We start from the raw sequence: 20,018 nt of genomic DNA, 5'->3' as shown, positions 1-20,018 counted from the left end.
CAGCCACATGCAGAAGAGTGAAATTGGACGATTCTCTTAAACCATATACAAAGATAAACTCAAAATGGACAGAAGACCTAAATGTAGATAGGAATCCATCAAAATCCTAGAGGAGAACACAGGCTATAACCTCTTTAGCCTTGTCTACAGCAACTTCTTATAAGACATGTCTCTTGTCTAAACGAAAGACAAAAGAAACAAAAGCAAAAATAAACTACTGGGATTTCATCAAGATAAAAAGCTTCTGTACAGCAAAAGAAATAGTCAACAAAACTAAAAGGCAACCTATGAAATGGGAGAAGATATTTGCAAATGACATATCAGATAAAGGGCTGGTACCTATGATCTATAAAGAACCTATCAAACAACACCAAAAAAAACAAAAAACCCAGTCAAAAAATGGGCAGAAGACATGAACGGACACTTCACCAAAGAAAACTTACAAATGACACATGAAAAAATGCGCCACATCACTTGTCATCAGGAAATACAAATCCAAACCATGATGAGATACCACATTATACCAGTTAGAATGGCTAAAATTAACAAGATAGGAAGCAACAAATGTCAGCCAGGATGTGAAGAAATGGGAACCCCTTTACACAGCTGGTGGGAATATAAGCTGGTACAGCCACTCTGGAAAACAGTACAGAGGTTCCTCAAGACGTCAAAAATAAAACTACCTTACAACCCAGCAATTGTATTACTGGGTATTTATGCCAAAAATACAGATGTAGTGAAAAGAAGGTGCAACTGCACCCCAATGTTCATAGCAGCAATAACCACAAGAGCCAAACTGTGGAAGCAGCCAATATGTCCATAACAGATGAATGGATAAAGAAGAATGTGGTTCATACATACAATGGAAGATTACTCAGCCATCAGAAAGAATGGATAGCTACCATTTACATTGATGTGGATGGAACTGGAGGGTATTATACTAAGTAAAATAAGTAAATCAGATAAAAGTAATTATCATATGGTTTCACTCATACTGGAATATAAGAACTAGTGGAGAGCATCATAGGGGAAGGGAGGGAAAACTAAATGGGAAGAAAGCAGGGAGGTAGACAAACCATGAGAGACTCTTGACTCTGGAAAACAAACTGAGGGTTGCTGGATGCGGGGGGAGGGGCAATGGGGTAACTGAGTGATTGGTATTAAGCAGGGCACATGATGTGATGAGCACTGGGTATTATATGCAACTAATGAATCACTGAACATTACATCAAAAACTAATTAGTTGTTGACTAATTGAATTTAAATTAAAAAAAGAAAATCCACAAATCTTGTTTATCTCTACTTCTTATGATACATTTATATACTGGATAATTACCAATTAATCTGAAGCAGCTTAAAATGAAACACATTAAAATATGAATTTACCTGCAATAGAAAATCAAGACCAAAGCAAAAAGGAAAATCTGGTTAACAAAAGGGCTACCCTACGTTTTTCACAGAGTTCCAAATATAACAATGAGCTTTATAACACCCAGAAAAAAAGGTGAAAGAATATAACAAACAGTATAGCTCTCATACTGGAAAAACTAAACAAATGAGAAAATTAAAATTAAAATCTATAATTAAGATGATCAGCATCTGACCACTATACCATTAAACTCAAAATTCAGCTGAAAATTTCAATACATGTTTTAAGTTAAAGTTTTTTATGTCAGGAAGGCTTGTAAGAATAACACATACTACTAATGTTGTAATGTCATATACTAGTATTTTGGAAATGTCAGGGAAGACAGAATATAAACCAAATAGCAATAAACCTATGTAAAGCAGAAAGGTTTATCTACTCTTTCTACAGTCATTCTTTGTCTTTATGGCCTGAGGGATGTTTGAGGACTTGACATTTAATTAATTTTCTCTGAATACTAACTCAAATAACGTATGGGTGGACATGATATCAGATCCAAAATAACTAAGAATTCAAAGACTGTATAAAAGGACAACCACCTGTGGTATGTTGTTGTTGATGTCTACTGAGAAATGAGCTGTCAGAAAAATTGAGATACATCATCAGTGGAGAATAGTAGACTTACTATGGTGATCATTTTGCAATATATGCAAATATCAAAATATTATCTTATGAACCTGAAACTAATATAATGTTTATGTCAACTGTATCTCCATAAAAAAAAATGCTCAATTAAAACCACACACACACACAAAAACAAAACAAAACATTAAAAGACTGGAAGACAAAAATAAGAATAAACAAGGTCAATAAATAGAAAACAATAACAAATATGGTACATATTAATCCTATACCAGTAAGCACTTTGATTATCGATGTGCCAATTAAAAAACAGAGATTGTCAGGGTGGATCAAAAAACAAGACTTAGGGGCATTTGGGTGTTACAGCTGGTTGTGTGCCTGACCCTTGGTTTTGGCTCAGGTGGTGATCTGGAGTCATGAGATCAAGCACCACCTCAAGCTGTGCACACAGTGCAGAGTCTGCTTAAGACTCTCCCTCCGGCTGCCCCTCCCCACTGCACTCTCTCTCTAAAAAAAAAAATAAATAAATCTTTAAAAAATTGCAAATATATGTTGTCTGTAAGAAACCCCTATAAATTTATAGATACATACAGATTAAAAGTAAATGAATTGAGAAAAATATACCATGGTAACATTAATCAAAAGAAAGCCAGAGTAGCTATATTAATAGCAGACAGGACGGACTTCAAAGCAAATTATCAGGGATAAAGAAGGGCACAGTAATAAAAAAGTCAATTCTCCATGAATACCTAACAATCCTTAATGTCCATGTGCCTAACAATAGAGCTATGTGAGGTGAAGTATGTGAGGCAAAAACTAATAGAATTGCAAAGAGAAGCAGATGAATCCACAGTCAGAGCTGAAGATTTTAACACCCCTCTATCACAAATGGGCAGATCCAGCAGGCAGAAAATCTGTAAGGACATAATTGAACTCAACAACACCATCAATCAACTGGATATTATTGACATCTATAGATATCCAACAACAGAACATATACCTTCTTCAGCTCACATGGAACACTCACCAAAATAGAGCACATCCTGGGACATAAAAACATCTTAACAAATTTAAAAGAATAGAAATCATACAATGCCTATCCTCCGATCACGATAATATTGAACTAAATATTAATAGCAGGGAAAAAAACTGGGGGAAAAAATCAGAGATGAAACAACACACTTCTAAATAACACATGGGTTAAAGAAGTTAGACCTCCTACCCTCCCACAGAGCCTGAGGAAAGGGGGCCTTATCTGTCTTGAAACATACCTTTTGAAGGGATGGCTCCTAGGTCTTCTGTAAAGACATGCTTGGATTGTAGAAGATACAACTGAAAGGGACAGTAAAGTATTTACATCTACAAGTTTCTAAGAAGAGGGAGGTCAAGGGTTTTTAGTCAGGTCTGACTGGAATGAACAGTAAATTCTTCCAGCTGCTTTAAACTTTGCTTTCTCAGGCAGGCATTTTAAAAGGTCTGGTATTGTCCTAGGAACAGGAACTTTAAGCTGATAGAAACAAAGCTAATGTTTGTTCCAGGCTCTTAGTGTTGTGTGGCACAGGATGAATGCAATCACTTCTGGATAAGTTAGCAGTTCTTACAGGCCAAGTACGAGGCCTAGCTGAGAAGAGAGTCCACGAGAGAGAAGTTTGATCAAGGAAGGAGTCTTTGGCACCATACATAAAGGTGAGAACTAATTCTTCATTTTCATAAATAGATTCTTATTCTGGGAATTATAATACATTGTTATGGCATAGCTAGCTTCTACTTTGCTAGGAAAATTCTTGGTGTTTTAAAAGGCTATATTAGAATATATTATAGTATTTCAGCTTAATAGTATGCATGTACATTTTTTAAAAGAAAGGAAAAATGTTAAAGGTAACATTATACTAGCTTATTTTTTGTCACCATATTCAATACCAAATTATCTGTATGTGATATTCAATGCTAAAGATAATTTTAATTAGGTTATATGTAACACATTAAAGCTACTTTTAGAATAAGTCACATTTGCTATCTTATGTTACCTTATGTTACCTTAACAAAAATTAAAATTAAAATGTATGCATATTGAGCACTATAAAAATTCCAAACAGAGTGTGTGTGTGTGTGTGTGTGTGTGTGTGCGCGCACATGTGCACACAGAACTATGTCCTTTGTGGTAAGAAGAAGATTACCACATGACAAGAATACACTTTTCAAAATATATATGGGCTACAGTTACAGTGACAGTAAATGCTTAATAGAAGTTTGAACCATTTTCTAACTCCTGCATAGGGCTTGTTTAGAAGTACCCTTAAAAAGAGAACAATGTAGCAAACACTGGTAGAACATTAAACTATATAATATTCCTGTTAAACAACATGTAACAAGAAAGCAACCTTCCAAATTTTGTTTTTTAAACCATAATTGCATACCTCATACTAACAAATTAAAGAAACAAATCTATTCATATTGAAATAAAAAGTGTCAGGGCTCTGAATGTCATGTTGGGCACTTCCCTATGGAACACTCCTAGGTCTGCAACTGCATATATCAACTGATAAATGTTTCAGTTAAAACATAATACATAAGTATGACAGGAGACCAACACACAAATGTTTATAATTGCATTGTAAGATACTCCACAGCTATGATAATTATTCAAGATGTACAGATAGAAGGTTTGTTTTTTTAAGAGGTCTTCAGTTAGGCAACTTATAGTAATAGCCTTCAGAACTTACAAAGAAAGGAAAGGAATAGGGGGCCCAACATGAATACAGGGTGAAAAATATTTACAAAATACATATCTAATAAAAGATATATTGAGACTTTACAAAAAAAAGTCCTATAATTAAATAATAAAAAAAAGATAACCCAGTGGGCAAAAGATGTAAATATTTACAAAAGAACATATATTAATAGCTAACATATGAAAAGATGCTCAACATCGTTAGTCATCAGGGAAATACAAATTAAAACCAAAATGAAATAGCATTCCATATCTAAAAAAAAAATGGCTACAATAAACAAGGCAGAAAATATCAAATGTTGGCAAGCATGTGTAGTAATGGAACTACCATAAATTTTTGGTAGGTATGTAAAATGGTACAGTCCCATTGAAAAACAGTCTGGCAGTTCTCAAAAAATTAAACATAAAACTACCATACAATCCTAACAATTCCACTCCCAGGGAAGTAACCAAAGATAAATAAAAAAGCATGTCCACACAAAGATTTGCACACAAATTAGGTTACATGTAAGGTTTATAGCAGCACCAGCCATAATAACCAAAAACTGGAAACAACCTAATTGTGGATAAACTAGTTAGTGTAGGAACTGTAAGTGGGCATGAGGCATCTTATAAGGAAGGGGTGTTGAAAATGTTATAAAATGGATTTGTAGTACTGGTTGCACTACTTACTTGGTGAAGTTACTAAAAGTCACTGAGTTGTACATTTAAAATGGATGAATCTTCTACATATGTAAAACATATCTCAGGAAAGCTGCTGAAAATTCCTGTTTTTTTCCTGCCTGTCTAACCACCTAGATTTTGAATTCAGATAGGAGATAAATATCATGTGGACATGTATTAAAAGGTTTTTGAATAAAAATATATGCAAAGATGCTTGTCCTAACAGTGAATAAGTTTGATCTGATGATCTGTCTCGTTGGTTTGACAATAAAGAGTGGCATTTCATTTTTTTTTTTTTTTAAGAGGGAGAGAAAGAGAGAGAGTAGGGAAGGGGCAGAAGGAGAGGGAGAGGGAATCTTAAGCAGGCTCCATGCCCAGTGCAGAATCCAAGGCAGAGCTCCATCTCGTGACCTTGAGATCATGACCTAAGCTGAAATCAAGAGTTGGACACTTAACGGACTAAGCCACCCAGGCACCTCAAGAGTGGCATTTCCAATCAGATTATATGGAAGGTATTTTTAATAGACTGGATGGGCAAATCTGCACTTTTAATAAAAACCTGATGAAAATATAAGATGTGAACGCAAAATACAAGTGTTTTCCAACCCTTTCTGCATAAAGAAGGTGCCTCTAAAATACTAATTTTATTATGTTCTGGTATAAACTCTCGGTTATTCTTTCTAGAAATAGAGAAATTTACAGACTCTAAGGCACTTGTAATAAAACTCTTCAACTATTTAAGTATTTCTAAATCTGTTCACCAACATGAATGAGAAACTATGCAAATGATCTGGTATAAAAACACAAAATATTTTTTACATAGGATAATTTGGGGGATATCGCTTAGAAGGAGTTCAAGGTATTGACATTATTATACCAAAATTTTCCCATTATCACCCACCTATTTTATGTTAACAAGGTTATTCTGTTCTTATAACTACTGACATAAAATAAGTATATAAGAGATGCAAAAACCTACCTCAAAAATAGATGAACCCATGATATACAAACTAATTGGAAAAAACCCTCATTCTTGGTAGGAAGAGAACCAAGACAGGCAATCTAGACAGAAACCCTTTGCAGTGAGTCAAGCATTTAGAGAATAAATTGACTATACAAGGTTAATTACTAGATTTTAAACCAAAAGGGGCTAGAGAAAAAGAGAAAGGGAAACAATTCTGAGGATTTAAGTCTAAAAGCTGAGGAAAATTAAGGTGGTGTAAATAGTATGAATGAAGGGTTGAACACCAGAGTTCCTTAGCAGGGCGTTATAAGTTCACACTGCATCAGGTTACTTTTCAGACCTAGATGGCAGCATTCTATGAATAAAAGGCAAAGATGCACCAAAACAAGATGTAAAAGGAGCGGTCGAAGTAGGGAGTCTTCTACATGTGACAGTTAAACACATAATCACAGAGGAGTTTTCCAAGCCTGTGACACTAGAACAGCAGACAATGACTAAATCCAGGTGAACAGATCCATAAAAAAGTGGCCATAAAAAGAGAGGTCAGGAGTCCCTGGGTGGCTCAGTGGTTAAAGCCTCTGCTTTTGGCTCAGGTCATGATCCCAGGGTCCTGGGATCAAGCCCCACATCGCATCGAGCTCTCTGCTCTGCAGGGAGCCTGCTTCCTCCCTCTCTCTCTACCTGCTTCTCTGCCTACTTGTGATCTCAGTCTGTCAAATAAATAAATAAATAAAATATTAAAAAAAAAAGAGAGAGAGAGAGAGAGGCTAGAGAATAAAATAACTGATTGGTACTGGAACAATGATAAACATAAATATGAATATGTATCCAAATTAGATGAAACTGAATGTCTTAAATTCAAAGCAAATGGTACTTTAATTTATGACAGTATTTCACAATGTGTATTTTTTTGTTTATTAGAACCATCATAATTATTTTGCCATAAATAATTTCAGTGGCATTAACTAATCATGGAAAAGTAAAGCACAAATAGTGAAACTTCTTAGATCTATGACTTTAGACAAGTTTCTTAATTTATGCAACCTTCAATTTCATAGTGTCATCAGGGCATTAAATGGAAGGCAGCTATGCTCACCACTATACCACCAACGCAATAAAGAATGGAAAGCTTTTACTACTGTGTCTGGCATATAATATATTCTCTATAAATTTTGGCTGTTTGGTAGTAATTAGTACTTGCATTGTTCAATTGTTTGGAGTACAGAGGCAAGTAACACTAATCTTGCCTGCAATTGAAAATTGTATATAAACGTTTTCACTGGTATTTTAATATCTAAACTTGATTTAAATTAACAGAAAAACAAAATTCAGAGCAGGAGATGGGTATCTTGAGGTCTGAGTCAAACATTTACACTTGTTTTGTAAGAACATCACAGAGCTACTTTGCTAGCACTGCTGATATGGTGGGCCTTGGTTTCATTGTAGCTAAATCAAACTTCACTTGCCTGATTAACCTATGAGGAAAAAAAAAAGGAGGAAGGGGGAATAATATCTACTTATGAGATTTTTTTTTTTTTGAGAATAAAATGTCAAAGATAATGTACAGGGAGCACACAGAACAGTGAAATCAACTAATATAAGTCCAATAAATGATTGTTCTTACTAGAGTTCAAGTGGTTGCTATTACTAGACATGCTCCCTCTCTCACTGTTTGACTTCCACACATTTCAAACATCTCTAATTCTCATTTTCTAACATAGTGGTACTATAAAAAAATGAATCTTAAAGTTCCTTGCTTGTCTTTCAAATGCTCTTTCAGAAGCTTGTGCCACTGACATTAGCAAAGGGCTGAATGGGAGAACTTTTTTAAAAGGACTGACCTATAGGTGATCACTTTAAACACTGCCATAAGATAAAAGCTAGTTCATAACACAGAATGAATTATTACTTGTGCAAAAAAATAAAAGATGTTTCCTGGATATACGACAGAATTTTTACCTCTATTTTTTGTGCTGAGATGTTGAACTAGCAGTAACTCCTGGATTCATTACTCAGTTAGAGCTCCCTATGCATTTCCTGTTTCCTGACCCTACCAGTGTTACTACAGGACAGTAACGTGCTTTTTGTCAAAGAACACCACCATGTCCTTGGATGTCCAGGCCAGCAAGTGTGATCCTCAGACAATCTTAATGAGTTGCATTATGTGAACTGATCACTCATATCTGCATGTGCCCCTCCTTCCTACCCATACACACCAACACACACCTATTCTAACCACCATGAATTAAACAGGAAATGTGACATGCTTTTAAAGTAGCCGGGTATAGTGTATATTTCCACTTTGTAACTCACCTTAAAATTAACAAACCAGAAGTACATTTATCATTCTATGCCATTCTGAAGTAGGTAACGTCAGGAGAGAACTGTGACATTTATTCACTGTCAATATTTTCAGGTACTGTCTAGCACTGAAGGGCAACCAGTATTTTTCAATCAAAGGAAAGACCCCGTGGCATAAGAGAAATGGTATTAGCTTTAAAGACAATATACACGTATCCAAGACCTGGTTTCATCACTTACAATTTCTATGAACACGAACAAAGTAAATTTCTTTATTCACAGAGTTTTGGGGATACTGAAGGACAATAGTACAGAAGTATTTTTGGCTTGAATGAGTAGTGATAGGCAATTTCTTGTACATATTTCTCTATATTTAACATAGTTTCCATAAGGCAAGCATACTAACTCTTAGAGAGCTTACAAGTAAAACAAAGAATCATTTAATATTAAAGTGTATGCCAAATGCACAATGACGATGAGAGTAGTCATAAAGAATTTAATTCTTTATGATAATATTTCCACTGATAATATTTCAAATAGATCCACATAATTAACTCATACCTAATGTCATAAACAGATGATCAAATCATCTAACAAATATGTTTACCCAATAAAAATTATAATCAAATATATGTTTCATATATTTATAGGGAAAATAATCTGATATATAATTAAACAGTCTAGATATTTGGGTAGTATAATAACAAATATAAACTAATATTTATTGAAAATTTATTCTATATCACCCTGTCCTAAAAGTTAATATATTAATCCCTGAGGCAAGCTAGTACTATCCTCATTCCCATAGTACAGATGGGAAAAAACAAGTAAACAATCAACCAGTCAAATAAACAAACAAGCCCTGGAGCACATAAGTTGTTTCAGATGACTGGGCTAGCACTGGGAGATAGAATCATTCAGCCATTCCAAGTACCAGTGGGAGAATCTACAGAGAGGACATGGAGATCTTAACCATCACGTGGGTACCACAGAGATAACCTCCAACTGTAAAATCTCAAATAAAGGGGCCCTGGGTGGCTCAGTTGTTAAGCGGTTGCCTTCAGCTCAGGTCATGGTCCCAAGGTCCTCGGATTGAGCTCCACATTCCTGCTCAGCAGGAAGCCTGCCTCTCCTCCTGCTTCTGTTCCCTTTCTCACTGTGTCTCTCTGTCAAATAAATACATAAAATCTTTAAAAAAAAAAAACTCAAATAAAAAGTCTTGGGTGTGTGTGGTTGTATGTATGTATATGTTAGGAGCTGGGTTTTGTGTGTGAATATATATGTTATATAAATAAATGAAATTAAGGGCTCATTCTTAATAAATACCAAAACCGTAAGATAAGGGTGGCTGAGATCACCAGTAACTGAATCTGAAAGAATGAAATTTATTTTACTTTTTTTACAGTGACTTAACAACATGAAAATGCAGTAAAAGTTATTTCAGACTATTTTCAGGTAAAGATGGTGATATTTAATCTGCCTGACTTGTCCCTTACCCCATCCCAATTTTCTGATTGAAAATGTGACAAAAATATAGAAACAAATGTAAAAGTTCAAAATCCATTGAACTAGCAATGTGTTCCTACGGCATCCAGTGTCTATGAATGGGTTATGAGGCAGAATCATCAGTCCCTCACATGATGAACACTGCCAATGATTTCTACCCTCCTCAGCTGTCCACTTTCACTCAGCTTCATGTTAGAACTACTGCACACAAGAGATGTGGGGTGATCTGAGCTGTTTCAAGATCCTCTTTCTAATTAGTTATCTTTTCATCTATGACAACTCTAGGATTTTACTTCTCAGTAGTGCTACAGATAAAGCAGCCACATCAGACAGAAAAATGCATGTTCATACTGAAAGGTGAGCTAAATAATTAGAAAGGGCTAGAGAATGGAAGGGCATTGGGTGCTGTGAACTTGAAGAGTTTTTGCTCACCTTCTGATGACAGAACCGGCACAGCTTGCATTCACCTCAGCATAATCAGAGAACCAGACAGAAAGAAGAGAAACCTTCCTCAGCCTTGTAGATTCACTCTGTGCACATCAGTGGGCATCAGCATAACATCTGAGAAAAAACTCCAAAGGATGCAGGTGAAGAGTAAGAGAAAGGAGGAAAACACAAGAGGCACTGCTCCTGGGGAAGTGTAAGGCCTGGCTCGACCTCCTCTCATTAAAAGATAAGTGAAGAGAGGAAAAAATAGCATGGGGCCCATGAAAAAATTGTGAAAACAAAATTGGGAGATAATGTGTTGAAGAAGGAGAGTGTGAAGAAGAAGAACACATTTTGGTTAAAGATTTAGCAACGAAAACAATACTTTAGGAAGAATGTGATCTATTTTTGCAATAAATGTAAAAATAGGGCATGGGATCTAAATGGCTCCTGGTAAATAGGCCATAACCTCTCTTAAAAATTCCCAGAAAAGCAAATAACAAAATATAATATTAAAAACAATAACTGGCAAGTTTAGTTAGACTTGATATGGATAAAATCTGTAAGGATTCTCCAGCTGCGGTCCAGAGTTTATTCCAGCTTTCCCTCATGATATGGAGACAGTCAAAACAACTTGTAAAAGACTCAAAGGTGGTACTTGTTTAAAAGATGATAATAAGACCATAAGGACATGAAGTAATTAAAAAAATGAAACAGTAATAGGAAAGAGCTATGTAAGATCCTCCTGTGAAATGGTATCCTGTGAACACTTTGAAATTTCATCCTCTGAACTTTGAAATTCTTCAAATTACTAATCTGTCCCATTCTCTAACTGTACTTTCCAAGACATGATGGTATCTGAATGCATGAGGAACTGGTCTTTTTTGTGGTAATTAAAAAGCAGTTTAGCAGATAGGAAACTAATAATTCTAAACAATATGAATGTGCTAATTTTCTGAGAATAAACAGTTTGCAAAATATGTTTTTTAAGAGCATTTCGTCATGCTAAGATATTAATAAAACTTCCATTTCCTTAATTGTAATGTTATTTTTAATCAATATGAAATGGAGGGCATAAAGCATAGTGATTTTTCATAGGCAATTCATTAGTCAGAAAACCCCCTTTATGGGGGCACCTAGGTGGCTCACTAGGTTAAAGCCTCTGCCTTCGGCTTGGGTCATGATCCCGGGGCCCTGGGATCGAGCCCCACATTGGGCTCTCTGTTATTCAGAGAGCCTGTTTCCTCCTCTCTCTCTTCTGCCTCTCTGCCTACTTATGATCTCTGTCTGTCAAATAAATATATAATCTTTTAAAAAAAAAGAAAAAGAAAAGAAAACCCTCTTTATGAAATGCAACTTTAAAATAATCATCCCCAAAAGATATCTATCCAATAGTACATTTATATACCAAGTGACAGCTCAATTTCAACTTGATTTGTTGAGATATTCCTCTCAACTCTGAAAGACATAAAAAGACTTTGTCACACACTTCTAAGAAGTTATAAGTAGGGCACAGTCCAATGTTTAAAGAGTTAAATAATAAAAAGAATTATTACAATTGGTGTTTTATAACTTTTATCTCTTTGTTCAGACTAGCAGACTTTCCTTCATTTTCTCCAAGTAAATGATTGTTTTGAAATTCCTTAAAGATATGTTCAGCCTCTGTGAGGAAGTTGAGAGGCAACATGGGAGGTGTGGGGGGTAAGAAAGGAATAAATGAAACAAGAAGGGATCAGGAGGGAGACAAACCATAAGAGACCCTTAATCTCACAAAACAAACAGGGCTGCCAGGGGGGAGGGGTGTAGAGAGAAGGTAGTTGGGTTATGGACACAGGGGGAGGTATGTACTATGGTGGGTGCTGTGAAGTATGTAAACCTGGCAATTCACAGACCTGTACCCCTGGGGCTAATAATATATTATATGTTAATAAAAAATTAAAAAACCCAGTGGTCCTCTAAATCCATCTGGCCCCACACTGTTGTTATCCTTGCTGAAAATATCTTTAATATTCTTGCCATCCTAAATGTATGAGCCCATCAAATGATTGCCACTCCTTGGGATGACATCTAAATCCTTCAGCATTATGGACTGGCTCATGTGAAGTTATCCCAGATAGCTCTTTTTTATCATACTCAAGGCACCAACCACCCCAAACTGTACTTATTTATTACATTCTGCTTTCTCTTGCTTCCCAGCCTTCACATGTGTTTTTCTAGCAGAACAAACAGTCTTAACTAACAACCTCTTTTTTCCTGGTTAAACTCTATTTTCTCTGTAGGTCTCACTTTAAATGTTACATTTCCTAGGAAATCACTAAGAAACTCCATAGTCTGAGCTTGGTACTTCTCCTATGGGTTTCTGTATTCTTCTCCCAGAACATCACTTACTACACTATATGGCACAGCACATTTCTATCTCCCCGTTAAATTTTAAATGCATCTCACATGGTACCATGTGGCCATTATCTGAGGTCTAGGCATCTAGTAAGCACACACATCATAGAAAGAAAGAAAAGGAAAGGGAAAGAGGGAGAAAGAAGGCAAAAGAAAAACCACAGTTTAAAAATCTGGGTGTTTCCTGTTTCAAAGACTCTGTACTAAGAACTTAAAATTTGGCTTTATTTTCAAAGCATTGAAACAAATTGAATTGTATTTCATCTCTTCTATGAGGTTGTTCTAAAACAGGCAATAAAAACAAAAATTTTGTTCACATAAGAACTTACCCATTTCTGTGAGTTAGCCACCAAAATAGCAAATATTATGGTTATTTTTTATATTATGATTATTTTCTATGAACTTTTAATTTATAAGTATCCACCCAGATTTCTGTGTCCTTCAAATTAAAGCTGGCTATCTGATTTTCCACTAATTTGTTTATTCAATAAATATTTCTTAAGTGCTTATTGTATGTTAGATACCATACTACCTTTTGTAGCAAACAGCAAGTCATTTGCTTCTCAAAACAATCGCATGGGGCACATACTACTATCACAGTTTTGACATATGAGTAAACCATGACATGAGTAAACAGCAATTACCTATTTGTCACTCCCAGACAGCTTGACAGCACAACCAGAGCTTGTAATCTCCAACACTGTTTTAATGCAGTTATCTGTTTTATCAGAATCTTAAATAAGTTTCGGTGATTCACAAGCTTCTTTCTCTTCTTTTTTCTGTCTCTTTTCCTCTCCCTCCATCCCTGGCCCATTCTCTTTCTCTATCTTCACAGTGCGTCATGTGTACCAAAGTCTTTGCCAGATACAGCAATATGTGAAACATGAAAATTGTCCTCACTACAATTCATAAGTTCTGTAAGAAAGGGATTCAATTAGAAAACAAAGCCTCTAAATCCAATATATTTATTCAGTCCCTACTATGATCCCTACGTATTTATTTCAGGTGCCAAAACTGAACTATAATAAAAGACAGGGTATGGTAGTTGTCTGAAAGATGCAAAAACAAATGCAAACAGGAGGAATTCCTGGGATTTGCTGAAACAAACTTGAGGTGGTCTCTGGCATCCATCCACATATGGCTTACTTTCTCAGCTAACCCACATCCCATGAAACCATACACTACTTTGAACAGTCTCCCATCTCACATCGGAATTATGGCAGGTACACAGGCAGCCTCTGCCCCTCACATTTAAACAACTCTTTCTGCCACAGCTAACCGGTCACATAGTCATGTCCCAGGGATCTTATCTCAGAGGTCAGGAGTTCCCACAAGAGAGAGAACAGGGCCTCTGTTCTCTCAGATCCCACATTTATAGTGGGTTACCTACTAGGAGAACCCTTGTGGTTGGTGTGATCTGTGAGGAGCAAAGCAGCAAAATGATCACATCCCGCTCACTTGGTTTATTCTCCCATTTCTCCCAATACACAGCAACACAGTTCTGATGTATGTGGTAGTGCGAGGGGGAAGTTAAGAAAGAAGACCATCAAAACTAACTAGTTCTCTGGCTACCAATAAAAGCTTTGGACCCTTTAATTAATTACTTATTAATTTTAAAAATGGAAAGATAGATAAAAACAGAAACAGACCCATAAATACACAAAACAAACTGATGGTTGTCAGAGGGGAGAGATGGGGGAGAAGCAAAATAGGTCAAGGAGAGTGGGAGATCCAGGTTTCCAGTTAGAGAATGAGTACGTCATGGGACTAAAAGGCACAGCATAAGGAATATAGTCAATGATACTGTAATAATGAGGAAAGGAGACAGATGGTAGTTCCATCTGTGATGAACATATCATAACATATAAACCTGTCAAATCACTAAGTTGTACACCTGAAACTAATGTAATATTGTGTGTCAACTACACTCAAATAAAATACTTCTAATTTGGGCCTTGTAACTAATGCCCAAGCTCTTCATGTTAGAAATGAAAGATTTTGCTGTTTTCTTCCAACATTGATCTGATAACTGTGCCCTAAAATAAATGATGGTGTGAGTTTGGATGGTTGACACGTGTGAAGGAAAGAGGAGAAAATGCCAGTTAATATCTCAAATGATGACGGCACTATATCTCTTCAATGTGACCATGTAACATAAAGCTCCCAAAATAAATATTTACCTGCAGCCCCACTGCCAATTATCTAGTATGCTATCTGAATAAGTACACTGAATTAATCATTATCAGCTCAGACTATTTTGGGCTTTGGTGTTAAAACATATCTGAACTTCTGGGCGCCTGGGTGGCTCAGTGGGTTAAGCCGCTGCCTTCGGCTCAGGTCATGATCTCAGGGTCCTGGGATCGAGTCCCACATCGGGCTCTCTGCTCAGCAGGGAGCCTGCTTCCCTCTCTCTCTCTCTTTGCCTGCCTCTCTCTCCGTCTACTTATGATCTCTCTCTGTCAAATAAATAAATAAAATCTTAAAAAAAAAAAACCATATCTGAACTTCTAAGCAAAATACCATAGTTAAGCCCAACTTTTCTAAAAGTTTCTTGAAGAAAAATTACATAATGAGAAATTATCCTTGGGTTTTGATTCATCAGCTTTGGGGGAACTGAAACAAAAGGAATCACCCACTGTGACACAGAGAGTCAGGAAGAAATAGAACCATGAGAGGCCAACTCCTGGTGTGTGCACTGGGCTGTTTCAGGCAAGACCTAACTTAGTCAAATGCGGTCTAAAGACCAGTCAACATATGCAGTATCCCTCCGACCCAAATTTAATCCCAGTGCCTATAATCAGGACACCAGCAAATGGACTTCTAAAATCCATTTTGAAAGAAATATGTAGTCCTGACATTATCCTTCCTTGAAGCCAGGGATAAGGAATAAGAAAATGGGAACAGAGAGCTTTGACACTTAAAAAAAAAAAAAAAAAAAGAAAAAAAAACCTTCTCTTTGTCTGCTTTCCCATTAAAGAATACTCTTTTCTTTAAGACCCTGATGTTAAGTCTCCCATCTCCATTTGCCCTGCCAATAATTAAGGGAGTGTGGGTGTTCACCCAGGGACATATCCATCAGTGCACAAGTCAAAGTGATTGAAAAATCTGTACTAAAATAAAAACACCAATAGCAGTTGTACTACCTCAAAGAAAAATCGACTACTAACATCATTTATGGAGCAGATCAGCATTTGAGAGGCTATGCGCTTACTTTACCACATAAACAAATAAAAGAAAAATGAAAACAAAGCACAGTACAGAATAATATATACTAAATTTCTAATTGCTTTCCTGTCACCTATTTGTTTATAATGTGCTGAGTTCATTGACAGGATAATAACCGAAGAGCATGACAAATGTTTAAAATGCATACGACGACTTCAGATCCACTGCCAACATAAAGTAATCACTTCATGAGTCAGCCACCGTTTCCCGTTTTAATTGACGCAATAGATTTGCAATTATGGGCTTTTCTTCCGAGTTTGCCTTTTGTTTTTATTAAAGAAGAAATATCCACCAAAATTTTTTGCATTAAGTAGGTATCACTTTCTAAATCAGTTCTTCAATGTGAGTGTTTGTTCTGATAAACCTAAACCACTCTGACATGTTTTCTGTCTTAGAGAATGTTATTTTGCCTGTAGCACAAGGCAGCTGCTGCATGCTGTGCATCTCGGAAATGTAGCTCAAACAGGAAGAGCCAAGGAGAGACAAAGTGGGGTAGCATGGCCCTCCACCCAATCTACTCTCTACACCACTCAACCCTGGGGCTGACTTTTCTATGCTAATGCTTGAAGTCATAGAAAATTCTTTCTCAACTGCCATTCAAACTGCAGAATAGCTGCGGCAGCATCTCCATGGTTCTCTGAAGATGTATTCGATCTCAGAGACCCTTGGTAACAGCTCTTCTCCCCTCCAAATTTCCACAGAAACTATTGATATACAGTATCAAAAAGGCAGATTGTTTTTGCCTTCTTCACTTACAGGAGGATATTAAGGTCTACTCTTCTTCTTTTGATTATGGTGGAAAGGAAGAACTGTTATAGAAACATCAAAAATATACTAAACAAGCTTCCAAGCCAATAGAGCAGATTGAATACATATTTTTAACAAGTAACTTCACTGCACTGAAATAAAATCCAGAACTTTAATACATAATAAAATTAAGTTGAATGGAAAATAAGTATACACTAAAGAAAAAATGAAAGGAGAAAATGAAGCAAATCAACAACTACAGATGCAAAAATAATAACTAAAAAATAACCAAAGAAGAACACACATAAAAAAAGTCATTGCCCAATGTTGAAGCAAATTCTTACATGGATGAAATCTGGAAAAAAGGAAAAGGGAAACATTTAAAGCACTATCTCTCAACTGTAAGCTAATCAAAGAGGAAGTTATAAAGGAACTCAAAATCAGAAACAAGAGAGACCCTTTCTTAAAATCTGAAGCACCAAGTCTTATACATGCAGAGGGAATGCAGAACTCATGAGTGGTCCTCCATAGGACACTAGAAGTGATCAACTCTTTCAATTTTAGATCACTTTTAAGGTGCTGGGAAATAAACAGAAATTGAAACTTGAAAAGGAGACAATGGCCCTAGTGGTAACCCATACTTGAGTCCATAAATATTCTTCAGTGCCAAAGGTAGACTTGGGAACTGTCGACTTTTGGGTAAAGTCCCTCACCTTGGAAGACTGAAGTCAAGACTGAGCAAGTAAGACAAGAGAAAGAACTGAAGGACTAAAATACAACAGTAAAGGGAGAAAGAGAGTAATGTGTGAATGAAAGTCTTCTGGTATGCTGTCCAACCTCTAAGAGACCTTCTATGTGCAGGACACCCCCATATCAGGTTAGTCAGCAAAGTCTTTAACTCCAATACAGTTCCTGGGAACAAAATCATTAGTTCAAGGGGGTACACACAATGCCCAATTTATAAATCCTGATTCCTTCCTCACCCCACCACAAAAATCCATACATTTATTTCTGATACCTGATAGTAAGGAATTTAGCAAGCATTCTTAGAGAAGATGGTAGCTGAGTTCCTTCATTCATACAAATTTAACTTTCTCTAACTGTACATAGATAGGCATATACAAGCACACAATTTTTATATTTGTTTAGAGGCCAGTGGGCTTTTTAGACAGAATGAGTGTCTTGAGCAAAGACATAAAGGCAAGATGACATGGCAGGTTAACATAATTTCTCACTGAAGTTTACAAGAGACTGACAGTAGAGGACACCAGGAAATTGGGTAATGTTAAACAAAGGATTTTATGTCTTATGATAAGGATTTCACATTTTAGCTTACAGGAAAATAAATTTTTAAAAACTTAGTAAAATTCTAGTTGTCTCAGTCTTTTAAAATCATATTTTCTCATGAAAATATGAATATATCGTATCTACCTTAATACTGTTATATTTATTTTAATAAATTGATCAGTGAGTGACTCAGTAAAGAAATCAATACTAAATTAACTTTCCAAAAAGAATACAATTTTTCCCCACATGAACATACACACAAATGCAATAGGAAGTCACTTATTTTCCCCAAGTAAGTTTTAGAAAACTGATGGACAATAAACAGAGGATAACTCTGGAGACAGGCAAGAAAAAAACTGCACCACATTTGTTGGTTAGAAAAAAAAAAAAAAACCCAGAAACTAACTCTAACTACATTTTTTTTAAAGATTTTATTTTATTTTATTTTTTATTAATTTATTTATTTTCAGCTTAACAGTATTCATTGTTTTTGTACCACACCCAGTGCTCCATGCAATCAGTGCCCTCCCTAATACCCACCACCTGGTACCCCAACCTCCCACCCCCCCACCACTTCAAACCCCTCAGATTTCTAACTACATTTTTTTTTAATTTTTTATTTTTTATAAACATATATTTTTATCCCCAGGGGTACTAACACTCCTAGATATACTCTAGCAATGATGAAAGCCGATCAGCAACCACGTCATCTATTATATCAAAAAAAAAACTATTAGAAAAATGTTATTTGAACTTATTCTCTTTGTCCCAGATAAACTCTATTTTATAATGCCTGCATTTTTAGTTCAAACTATTAGTTTTTTTGTTGTTGTTGTTGTTTTGTTTTGTTTTGTTTTGTTTAAGATTTTATTTATTTATTTGTCAGAGAGAGAGTGAGCGAGAGCGAGCATAGGCAGACAGAGTGGAAGGCAGAGTCAGAGGGAGAAGCAGGCTCCCTGCGGAGGGCAAGGAGCCCGATGTGGGACTCGATCCCAGGACGCTGGGATCATGACCTGAGCCGAAGGCAGCTGCTTAACCAACTGAGTCACCCAGGCGTCCCCAAACTATTAGTTTTTGTATTAATAATAACTATAGTTAACATTTATTGAGTGCTCGTAATTTGCCAGGCATTATTTTCAGCACTTTTCAAGGGCTCATTTATTTAATACAATACTCTCACGAGGTGAATATAATTACTTCCTCCATTTTACAAATAAAGACACTGAGTCAAAAAAGTTAAGAAATTTGTGCAAGGTCATACAGCTAATTAGTAGCAAAGCTAGACTTCCAATAATATTTGGCTCACTACCCATGCCCCTTACTACTATACTATAAGACTTCTAAATAGTCTATCCTCATAAGTTATTAATATTTTGCAAATAATTGATTTCCAATTATTCCTCATAGATTCATATTGTCTTCCCTCCTAGTGTACATATCCTCAAGGAATTATTTCAGAGGTTCTATGCATAATAAATTGTCAGAGTCCATCCATATATAAACTTTCATACGTGAAAATTCTTCCGACACAGTAGATATAATTTGATTAAGTATAGTATCCGAAGTTTCAAAGAGTCAGAAATTTCACGTAACTTTCTATTACCTCTTTCAAGATGGTCTTGACAAAAATATTAGAGGTTAGAGGTTATGGTGATTCTTGTTTTTGTGTGTGTGAAGGATCTGATATTTCTTCTAAAGAATGCTTTTGGGTTTTCTCTGTATTTTTAGTATCTTGAAGTTTCACTATGCCATTGTATGTGCATCTG

Source organism: Mustela nivalis, assembly GCF_964662115.1.
Source record: "Mustela nivalis genome assembly, chromosome: 5".
Taxonomy (NCBI): domain Eukaryota; kingdom Metazoa; phylum Chordata; class Mammalia; order Carnivora; family Mustelidae; genus Mustela; species Mustela nivalis.
This window is presented reverse-complemented; position numbering follows the sequence as displayed.